Raw genomic sequence first — 9,689 nt, forward strand, 5'->3', positions numbered from 1 at the left:
GCGAGCGGAGCCTCCTCTTTCGCTGTCTACTCCCTCCGAAAATCCGATGTGATCACTGATAGAAAAAATAATCCAGAACCTTGGGAGACTGTGGATCCTACTGTACCTCAAAAGCTAATAACAATCAACCAACAATGGAAGCCCATTGAAGAGCTGCAGAAGGCCAGAAAGGCAACCAGATGACCAGCTATTGTTCCTGTCTTCCAAAGACTGTTCTGTGAATCCAGGGGAAACACTTCCGCCGCCGAGATAGGTTACGGAAACCAGTGTTCGGGAAGGCTTCTGCTACATTTTTAGGGTGTCACCTACATTTTAGACTATGAATAAGCAGTTCAAGGTAGTGTAGCAAGAACCACCTGGTCCAAAATGAAATTCCTGTGTTTATTTTTCTTGTTGTAAATTCGAATTTTGCATATTGAAATAGTTTTTGATGCCTGAATGTTTTCCTTGAAATGTGTACAGATTTGTAAATCAGATTGTCATATTAATAAAATACCATTTGTGCAAAAATATATATATATATTTTTTTGTATCTACATTGTTGTGGGAATGTATATAGTACATGCCATCTGGAAAATAGCTTATTGAAAAACTAGGTATAAACATACTATATGACCAAGTAATCACATGCCTGGATATTTATCCTAGAAAGATGAAAATTTCTGCTCACACAAAAATCTATGCATTATTGTTCATTTTATTTGTAATAGCCAATACATGAAAACAACTTAAATGTCATTCAATGAGTGGATAATTAACTAAGTAAGCTATGGTACATCCATTCAACAAAATACTACTCAGCATGAAAAAAGCAATGAATGGTGGACATACATAAAGTTTAGATAAACATCAAGGGGATTATGATGAGTGGGAATGAAGAGGTTATCTCAAAAGGGTATATACTGTAAAATTCTATTCTATAATATGTCAGACAGGGTTCTCTAGAGAAACAAAACCAGGACACTTATGATTTTATATATATTTATATAGATAGATATATACAACATAAGAAATAAACAGCTAATTAGTCTATAGAGCAGTACAAATGGCTCAGTGCAGCTCACTTCCATGAGACAGCTAATACCCAAGCAGTCCTTCAAGCCTTGAGGGCTGCCAGGTACAAGTCATGGAAGCAGACAGCTGAGTCCCCTTGTATTAGTCTAGGTACTTTAGAGAAACAAATCCACAGCAACTCATGTATAAGAGAGTTTTATGTAAAGAAAGTGTGCATCATGAAAACATCCCAACCCAATGCTGCCCAAGCCCACAAGTCCAACATTAACCCATTAACCCAACACCAGTCCACGAAGTCCTCCACCTCACAAAACAGAGGCAATGATGCCGACTGCAGGAGGAAAGCTGAGTCAGTGAACGGATAAACATCTCAGCACTAGCAGGGGTCTCCACATGGCTGCTCCAGCACCCAGGGTTGCATCGGGATAGGTCCATGTGGCTTCTCCTTGGGGATGTCTTGTAGGAAGTCAATCTTGTGAGCTGAAGCAGGGAACTGCTAAGGCAGCTGCACCCTGGTGCGATCATCACAAAGCAAGAGACCCGAGAACTAGAAAGGCGAGGCTCACCACCCATTTATCCCTCCACCTTTCAATTAGCCCCACATGTGATTATCGGCCAGGTTGGCATAATTAACTAACTGACCTCTGTAGAGCAATTCAGGCTATCCGGCCACAGGTAGCAAACAGCAAGGCAGGTCACCAACAGCAGCCAGATGACAGGATACAACAGTTGCCAGCTCAAGTGATGTATACTCCAGTAGTGTGGTGAAGCAAGTCTTGAAGAAACTTCAAACTACAGCGACACAGTCCACGGGCTGGGTAGTGTAGCTTGCGAGTTGAGGCAGAGAACCAGCTAAGGCAGTCGCACACTGGTCCGATCATCAAAGAACAAGAGACAAGACAGGCAAGGCTTGCCGAACCATTTATCTCTCCTCCCTTCAATTAGTCCCACATGTGTTCATTGGCCAGGTTGGTACAGTAAACCTACCTATTACATGTAACATTCTCCAAAAGAAAATCACACAGATAGCAGATTACTGGTTGCCAGAAGTTAAGAATGGGATAGTGAGACAGCAGAGATATGAATGTGACTGTAAGGGGGAAACATTAGAGATATTTGTGCCGATGAAGCAATTGTGTATCGTGATTCTGGTAATGGTTATATGAATCAATACAGGTGTTAAATTTGCATGGAACTATACATACGTATACACATAAGCACACAAATAGTGTGTGTACAACTAGTGATCCCTGAGTTAGATGTGTAGATCATACCAACATATCAACTATTGCTATTGTACTCTACAGGAATGGGCCACGTAATGTCTATTTGAGTATTGCTAATAGGGTTCTAGTTTATAAATACACTGGCTTTTCCAAATAAAATGTGTTAAACCATGTTTCTATTATCAGAAGATGACTACAGGTCTGTTCTCTCAGCAATATGCATGTCTTAGTCTAGTTTGGTGCCCTCAAATAAAAAGGTCTGATCAAAACAGTGTTGCCTGGGGGCATCTGTTGGGCCAGTTAAAATTCAAAGCTCAGAAGGTTATGCAACTGTTTTAGGACTTTCAAGAGATAATCTTGAAGGACACAGGACAATTATGAGTAAGAAATTTTAAGAAAATTGAAAATAGCAGCGGTGAGGAAAAGGCCGGGAAAATGACACCAAGCAGCTTGTTCCCAACATGACAAAGCCCTGCTCATTATTGGAGGATAGCAAGGACTGCCCTGCAAAGATGTTCTTAGAGAATGCTACCATGTCCACCCTACATCTCTGATAATGTCCCTTCATAAGTCTTCTTGTCCTGAAAGCTCAAAGCATATTAAAAAGGTACACAATTTGAATCCTTTTTGACATGGAGTAAACCGAGGAATTGTGTACACCAAGAAAGAGAAAGAATAGCTTCACATTTTGATATTTTTGTTGACCAAGGTTTCTATGATATTTTTCAACTTACTCTAGCATTGTATGTATTATTGCTGACTACACATGAGAAAATACCTTCAGGCACTACTTTTTCTGCTCAAAGGTCCCATATCTGGTCTTCCTCAAGTAGACTCCTGGATCATTCTGATCTGCCACTACAGTCTGTTCACTTCCTTACTCTTGGCACCACTAAATATTCCAGAGTCATTGCATGTTTTTGCTGCCCTGGCCCGGAATCAACCTTTTCTGATTTCTTTTTATTGGAAGAAGCTTTTAGAAAACAAGATCTGTGCTCTATGCATGTGCACGGCTACAGAGATGTTCTTCTTTAGAAGCTCTGCTTTGTTGTTGAAGGTGGGGGTTACCAGGACAGAGAGCTGCCCTCTGGGTTTCTGATTTTTCTACTGGAGCAGAAAGCCTCCTCTTCCTCCTGCAGAATGGCTGACAAGTTTGAACTATTGACCTTTCTCTACTTGCTGTTAGCAGCTCAATGAATAACCCACTACATGGTCAGCTCACATAATAGAACTTTTCCAGGCATTTATATTTTATATTTAATTATTTATGTGTATATGCCTTGTCCTCAGTTATTGACCAGTTTGCCACTTAAGTTTCTACCATTACAATACTAAAAAATCTACTATCCAACTATTTGTTTCTCACTGATGTATATCTGGCAGTAATGAAGGTGTGAAGTGAAAGTAATGCTGGGAGGATTAAGGATATGTGTCAGTTTGACTGGGCCATGATTCTCAGTGGTTTGGCAGTTACGTAATGATTAGGTATCCTCCATTCTGTGATCTGATGTGGTCATCCTCCATTTTTGCATAACACCATTTTTCTTTTTCTTCATCAGGGTGCTTCAAAATGTTTGCCAAGTCAGAAAGTGAATTATTGATGATATTGTTACATTAAAATTTAACATCTTCTCATTTGATTTCCCTTTTAATCTATTTTAAGGGTTTTTTGTTTTGTTTTTCCTTTTAATCTATTCTTAATTTGTTCTATTTTGTTAGTTCCTGCTTTTCTATTATTTTCTTTTAAAATTTATTTTCTACTTGTAACCAATGTCACTGAACAAGTTGTACAGACCCGAAAACCTTCTGTGCTGTATAAAACTGAAAACACAATAAAATTTTCTCTAATTTTTTTCATTTAATAAGAATTAAAAGTTATGAAGATCTTCCACAAGCTTTTTGTCATTTACTTGCTTTAACTAACTTGGAAGAAGAGTAAAATTCTAGGCATAAAAATATACTTTCTCAAGTTCTTCTATTATTGCTTAGTTTTCCACATTTGATTTAGTAAGTGCATGGCACTCTGGAGGAGCAGGCTGAGGCACGAGTTGCTAGTGCTTTGGCCTGGCTTCCAGAACCACCTTCCCCTCGGTGAGGGACTCTGCCAGTCTGCTCACAACAGTGATCACTTTGGGGACAAAAGTGGAAGGCTTTTCAATGAAGGGTGGGAAGCACCTGCTAAATGAAGCACCATCTTTGCCACCCAAATAATTCTTTGATGTCTGAATGCTTCGATAACACTGACCAAGGCGATCCCTCGATTCTGAAAGTCATACTTTTAGTTAATTTTTGTTCTCCATGTGTTATCAACAGATAATTGTAGAAGTCAAAACATGCTATCTTCCCAAAAGGTAGAAGAACAGTTCTTCAGAGGCAAATCTTGTCTTTGTACCTTAATGTCAATGGTCACAAAACTTGTGGCTTCTCTTCATAATAGACCAGCATTGAGCATACTTTGTAGCTTCTCTGAGAAATATTGAATACTTTCACTTCATGGGATATGAAGAATTCATCAGTACTGAATTTATAAGGCCACCCATCCAAAAAGTAAAACACAAGGGACTGCAAGTCCTCTCCTTGGGTTTCAACTTCTATTGTAGGGAGGGGCTCAACAGTCCCAGTATCTGCCATGCAACTGAACATGGCCATTGTTCAAATGCTTCCTCCAGAGTAGATTCCCATGCATGTAACTGAACATCAGCCGTGTGATCCAAATACCCATATGTCCAATTAACTGGAAGATACTTGGCCTTGACCACCTTCTACTTCTTAGTGAAATAGTATTCTCTCACATCCATGATTGCATCACTGACCACTCTCATTGTTTTTCATGTGATGATCTGGTCTTTGGAACCTAATCATATTGATAAGTGAGGAGAGGATATACTTATATGTATGTATAATATGCATTATAATGAAGGAAATTTGGAGACAGCTACTTGGCCAACCGACTTGAAGAGGTTCATATTTGTACTCATTCCAATGAAAAATGACTCAACAGAATGCTCAAATTTTATCCAAGTACAATTCTGCTGAAGATCATCCCACAATGGTTCAAGCAAGATTCAAGGAACTGCAGAAATTCAGGTCAGATTCAGAAGAGGATGTGAAATAAGGGATCTTGTTGCAGATGCCAGATGGATCTTGGCTGACAGCACAGACTATCAGAAAGAAGTTTACTTGTGTTTTATTGACTATGCCAAGGAATTAGACTCTGTGGACCATAATAAATTATGAATAGACTTGAGGGGAATGGGAATTCCAGAACATGTCCTTGTGCTCATGTGGAATTTGTACATGGATAACGTGGCAGTCATGGGAACAGAACAAGAGAATACTACATGTTTTAAAACTGAGAAAAGTGTGCATTGGGGTTGTATCCTCCCTCCCTACTTATTCAGGATATATGCTGAGCAAATCATCAGAGAAGCTGGATTATATGAAGAAAAATGTAGTAGCAGGATTGGAGGAAGGTTTGTTAACAACCTGTGTTATGCAGATGACACAACCCCAATTGCTGAAAGTGTGGAGGATTTGAAACACTTGTTGATGAAGATCAAGGGTTTCACTCTTCAGCATGGATTACAACTTACTATACAGAAATCCAGAATCCTCACAACCTAACCAATAGGCAAAAATCATAATAAGTGGAGAAAAGATTGAAGTTGTCAAGGATTTCATCTTGCTTGGATTCACAATCAAGGCCCATGGAAACAGCAGTCAAGAGCTCAAAAAATGTGTTGCATTCATTAAATCTGCTTCACAAGACCTCTTTTGAATATTGGAAAGCAAGGATGTTGCTTTGAGAATTAAGGTGTGCCTGACCCAACCCATGGTATTTTCAATGGTCTCATATGCTTGTGGAAAAATTGGACATTGAACAAGGAAGACCAAAGAAAAATCCATGTATGTGAAATATGGTGCATGCAAAGAATGTTGAAAGTGCCATGGACTGCTAAAAGGACAACCAAATCTGGCTTGGAAGAGGTATGGACAGAGTGCTTGTTAAAGTCTAGGATGGCAAAACTTCGTCTTACATACTTTGGACATGTAGTCAGGAGAGGGCAGTCTCTGGAGGACATCAAGCTTGGTAAAGTGGAGGGGCAGCAAAAAAAAGGAAGGCACTCAACAAGATGGATTGATATAGTGTCTGCAACAATGGGCTCAAGCTTAAGAACAGTTGTGAGGATGGCGCAGGACCATGCAGTCTTTCCTTCCATTGTGCACAGTCACTATGGGTTGAAACCAACTGGATAGTACCTAACAACAATAACATAATATGTCTGATCATATTTGGTAAAGTGGAAGGGCAGTGAAAAAGAGAGAGACTGTTGAAGAAATGGGCTGACACAGTAGCTGCAATAATAGGTTCAAACAGCACAAAAATTGTGAGGATAGGGAGGTGCTCTGTTTTGCTGTACATTGAGTTGCTGTGAGTCTGAACTGACTTGATGGCATCTACCAACAGTGACTTAATATATATGTCCACATACACATACCAATCTGTGCGTGAATGAATTGGACCCCGAGTAGCAGTACTTCTTAACCTAAGCTAGTGTATGTCATTTTTATCAGACATTTCCTTGCTTTTCTGCAGAACACATGTGAAATTTTTAATTTTCAATAGTAATTTGCCTCTTCCCTTCATCATCATTAGCAATAGAATTCAATTCTTTTGATTCCAATCTGATAATGATGAAGAGCTTTATCATTATGACGTTAACATATTCTTCTCTTACTATTTGAGAATTTAAACATATTTTCTTAGATCTATTGGTCATTTTGGATTTGCTATTCTCTAAATGGTGTAAGATATCATATGTCATTTTAAATAGGGTAACTTGTAGGTTTGACATTTTCCCAAATTTTTTAGATATGAATTTTCTTATCCTTGGGATTATAACAGATTTATATGTTTTATAAATTTATGCAAATAGAAAACAAATAGAAATGAACCTTAATATCACAGTATAGGAAAATAAATTTTAGCAAGATTAAATGCAACAATAGAAATAAAATGTAAAGTCTTACAAGAAAATCTGAAGAGCATACACAGTCTTATAGTGAAGAAGACCATAATAACTAGGCTTGGAAATTCAAAATTAATACAAGAAAAGATAGATGTATTGACTACATAATAATTTAAAGATATCTTTATGTAATTTGTACCATTAAAATTTGCCATTGTGTTCTTTTGTCATGGAGATACAAGTTAATTAGCAAAATTTCTCTGGCATAGAAATCAAAGGCTCAAAAAAAAAGAAATCTAAGGCTTGGTAACATGATCTCAGATGGAACTTTTGAAATTAAAACATTCTTTTCAGACACAGGAATAACATGGCTTTAGAAAAGTCAATAAATAGTTTACAAAAGAAAATGAATCCAGTACAATAACACAAAATCCAAATTTTTCTTAATAGGACATTTTAGTCCCATTGTTATTTCTTTTGTTTTAGGAAAAGTTAAGGCTCAGTCCCTAGAGAGTCAGTTGTGTTGAGCACATACATCACTGATGAAAGAGGGCTTCCGTTTCATAGCTCTCCTTCTCCCTTCCCATTGGGTGTGTGACTAATGAATCAAAACTATGGGGAGAGTTTTGCAAGCTATCGTTTGAGACTTCTGCTGGAGACCAAACAAACACCAGTATTGACAATGACGATAAATACATCACATTTCTTACCGATTGCAAATAGGTAAGGAAAAAAATAGATTTTTCAAATAGATTTTTTTAAAATCTATTTTGCAAATAGATTAGGGAAAAAAAATCGTACCGATTGCAAATAGATTAGGTAAAAACATCCAGAAAATTGCAGTTGATGCTATCTATAATGCAGCACAAAGTGATAAGAAAATGTGTCCTCATTTGCAATGCTTCATTATTCTTCAGTTAATTCTTAATGGAGATCCCCTGACTTGCTATATATTGAACAGAACTAATAGGAAATTAATAAATCTCATCAAATTGGTTTACCTTGAAGATGCCATTGTATCTGTGCACTTTAAATTAGTTCTGTTTGAATGCAAGGCTTTTGGACATAAAAATAAACTGATCGATCTCTAGTGCTTAAAATGGAGGTAAGTAGAATACATTTCAGAAAATTACTAGATAATGTATTAAAATGAGTATTTAATTCTCAATAAGAGAACGGATTATCTGCTAGGAAGAAATAGAGTCAGCTTCTGTTTGTATATATAAATTTAAAATGTGTAATTCTATTTTGATTATATTTATGGATCTGAATGAGAAGTATGAACTTTAGAACAGGTAATCCTTATGTTCTTCTCTATAGCCAGCTACTTACTAGCATGAGGATATCAAGAAAGTAACTTAACATATCTTAGTAACCATAGTGTGTGCTAAGCATTGGACTGTTAATCAAAAGGTCAGTGCTTCAAACCTACCAGCCTGTTCCTGTAAAGATCTACAGGCTCGGAAACCTATGGAGTGCTTCTGCTGTATCCTATGCGGTTAATACAGGAGTTGAAATTGACTCTGGCAGTCAATGGGAGCATGTAGTTCCAAATTTTTGCCCACCAAATTAATCTGTCATGAACTGAAATTTTTGAAGGGAATACTTCCTTGCACTGCTGAATATGTGGTAACGAGAAAACAAGAGAGAAACGGTTTTATTGTGAAAAGAAAATAGAAAACTCATAAAGTATATCTAGAATGGTCAAGTGTATAGAGATTAAAGTTTATTAATGGTTACCAGGAGAGTGGAAGCAAGTAGGAAAGAATGACATATGTTTAAGGGACACTGAGCTTCTGTTAAGGGTGACAGAAAAATTCAGAAAGGTGAGAGATGAACATGTTGAGTACATGAGCATAATTAATGTCACTGAGCTGTATATGTGAATTTAGAAATGGTAAATATTTACTCTAATAAGAAAGCCCATAATGTTACAGAACATAAAACTGAGATCCAAAGCGCTTAACTTGCCCAATGAACTAAATGCCCAATTCCCATTAACTTACTGGTATATTTGGAACTAAAACTCTTGCTACCTTTCTTATTTTGATAACATTTTCATGATGCAGCTTAAAAAGAAGCTTCCAAGACTGTGTTGAATCTCATCTGTATGAATATTAAAGTTCAGATATAGAATTAAAAAAATAGAAAAGTAACAGGCAGAATACAGGATTGAAAAAGGAAATGATAATGTGTTCTAAACAATGGGTTAAAAATATCCTAAAATTATCACAGAGAAAAGTTGCAAAACCCCGTCAGCAGCTTTCTGAAGTTCTGTCTTACTATAAATTTCTGTGGTGACTCAGTTGCTATGGCTGGTCCCTTGGTCTCTCACTAGAACCACAATCGCAAACCATCAGCACAGACACTAACAGCCTACCTGATATTATATCAGAAGTACAGATAGGGAACTTCCTATCTTCATCGTGGTGTGTGTGTGTGTGTGTGTGTGTGTGTGTGTGTGTGTGTGTGTGTGTGT

Source organism: Echinops telfairi, unplaced genomic scaffold (assembly GCF_000313985.2).
Source record: "Echinops telfairi isolate 266 unplaced genomic scaffold, ASM31398v2 ScPeMD7_7441;HRSCAF=8479, whole genome shotgun sequence".
NCBI classification, from domain to species: domain Eukaryota; kingdom Metazoa; phylum Chordata; class Mammalia; order Afrosoricida; family Tenrecidae; genus Echinops; species Echinops telfairi.